Here is a 2500-nt window from a genome sequence, read left to right on the forward strand (position 1 = left end):
GCTCCAACGCCAGCGCCACAGAAGGACAAAAGCCCCACTTGGGTGCCGAAGCGAACTCTCCCAGCACAGCGCACGCGCCAACACGTCCGCACAGCTGCGATACAAACCACCTGCGAGAACCGCAGAGGCGACCGAGCAGCAGACGGCGTCGCGGCGCCGAGCGCCGGGCGGCGGCGCATCCTCAGCGCACACAGTCCTCAATCGGACCAGCACACTGCAGATGTCCACCGCGCTTCGCACCGGGCCCGCGAGGACCTACTTTGGCCGCACGGCGCCGCGTGCAGGGTGCGCCGGCGCGCAGCTGCGCCGCCTGCCGCCTCCGTCGGCCGGCGCGCCTGCCACTGGCCGCCCCCACCAGCCGGCTGTAGCGCGTGCGCCCACGCACCGCGCGGCCAGCACGCCGGGAGGCCCCCCCTCACCGGCCGGGGACGGTCCCACCCAGCCACCGCCGCGTATCGCTTCACACCCACATGCCATTCACGTTCGTGGGCATGGTGGGTATCGCTGAAACAACCGGTTGGTAGCTCAACCGATCGTCGCCATCACTGATTCACCTCTAGCGAGAACAACCGCACCACAACGGTTTACCAGTTGTTCATTTGCGTAACGTCACCAGCAAACGTAGACGTCCATCGCCATTTGCAAATTCAACGATTGTTGCATGCCTGTGTCAGGTGTCACGACACACTATGTCTGCCCACATACACGCAACAACATGTGCACGCTTCGCGAACACGTGGAAGGTGGCCCCCGTACGTATGCGATGTCCATTGCGCGAACGACTGTCAACCGGCCTCTGTCGCATGTCGCAGATGTGGAACGCAGTGCACCATGCTATCACGGTGTGTGAGAAGAGACGACTACGTCTGACAACACGCGCCACTACATCAACAGACGGCTCATGCTGATCGCCATCCACGGCATACCATACTGCAATCCAGCTCTTATAGGGAGACGACACGTAGCTGAGTGCACAATATTTGGACCGTATGGTTCGCCGTTGTTGGCGCAGTCGTGGTACGGTCACACATGTACCACGATGTATCATTCAGTACATGAGGACCAATGTGCAGTACAGTGTGTCATTTGGACGTACAACATCAGCGGACAGTTGACACAAACCGTACCACAACGTAGGCTGTGTTTCGCCATGCGAATGCCAATGAACAACTGCGAAGGGCATTGAGCATGTACGTCCTGCTGCCATCCGCATTACAGTGTATAGCTGCAAGGTGTTTAACATGAAGCGATACTCTGGGGACCGGGCAGTGCGAGTGGCAAACTATATTGCGGGGGTTGCAGTTAGGCAACACTACACTAATTTAACGCGTCGTATGACAATTACAGAGCGGGTTAAGGCCCAACGTGTGTTGGGTTAAGGCCCAACGTGTGTTGGGTTAAGGCCCAACGTGTGTTGGGTTAAGGCCCAACGTGTGTTGGGTTAAGGCCCAACGTGTGTTGGGTTAAGGCCCAACGTGTGTTGGGTTAAGGCCCAACGTGTGTTGGGTTAAGGCCCAACGTGTGTTGGGTTAAGGCCCAACGTGTGTTGGGTTAAGGCCCAACGTGTGTTGGGTTAAGGCCCAACGTGTGTTGGGTTAAGGCCCAACGTGTGTTGGGTTAAGGCGCAACATAGGTTAGGTTAAGGCGCAACATAGGTTAGGTTAAGGCGCAACATAGGTTAGGTTAAGGCGCAACATAGGTTAGGTTAAGGCGCAACATAGGTTAGGTTAAGGCGCAACATGGGTTAGGTTAAGGCACAATATGGGTTAGGTTAAGGTACAATATGGGTTAGGTTAAGGTACAATATGGGTTAGGTTAAGGTACAATATGGGTTAGGTTAAGGTACAATATGGGTTAGGTTAAGGTACAATATGGGTTAGGTTAAGGTACAATATGGGTTAGGTTAAGGTACAATATGGGTTAGGTTAAGGTACAATATGGGTTAGGTTAAGGTACAATATGGGTTAGGTTAAGGTACAATATGGGTTAGGTTAAGGTACAATATGGGTTAGGTTAAGGTACAATATGGGTTAGGTTAAGGTACAATATGGGTTAGGTTAAGGCGCAACATAGGTTAGGTTAAGGCGCAACATAGGTTAGGTTAAGGCGCAACATAGGTTAGGTTAAGGCGCAACATAGGTTAGGTTAAGGCGCAACACAGGTTAGGTTAAGGCGCAACACGGGTTAGGTTAAGGCGCAACACGGGTTAGGTTAAGGCGCAACACGGGTTAGGTTAAGGCGCAACACGGGTTAGGTTAAGGCGCAACACGGGTTAGGTTAAGGCGCAACACGGGTTAGGTTAAGGCGCAACACGGGTTAGGTTAAGGCGCAACACGGGTTAGGTTAAGGCGCAACACGGGTTAGGTTAAGGCGCAACACGGGTTAGGTTCAGGCACAATACGGGTTAGGTTAAGGCACAATACGGGTTAGGTTAAGGCACAATACGGGTTAGGTTAAGGCACAATACGGGTTAGGTTAAGGCACAATACGGGTTAGGTTA

Source organism: Schistocerca americana, chromosome 6 (genome assembly GCF_021461395.2).
Source record: "Schistocerca americana isolate TAMUIC-IGC-003095 chromosome 6, iqSchAmer2.1, whole genome shotgun sequence".
NCBI classification, from domain to species: Eukaryota; Metazoa; Arthropoda; class Insecta; order Orthoptera; family Acrididae; genus Schistocerca; species Schistocerca americana.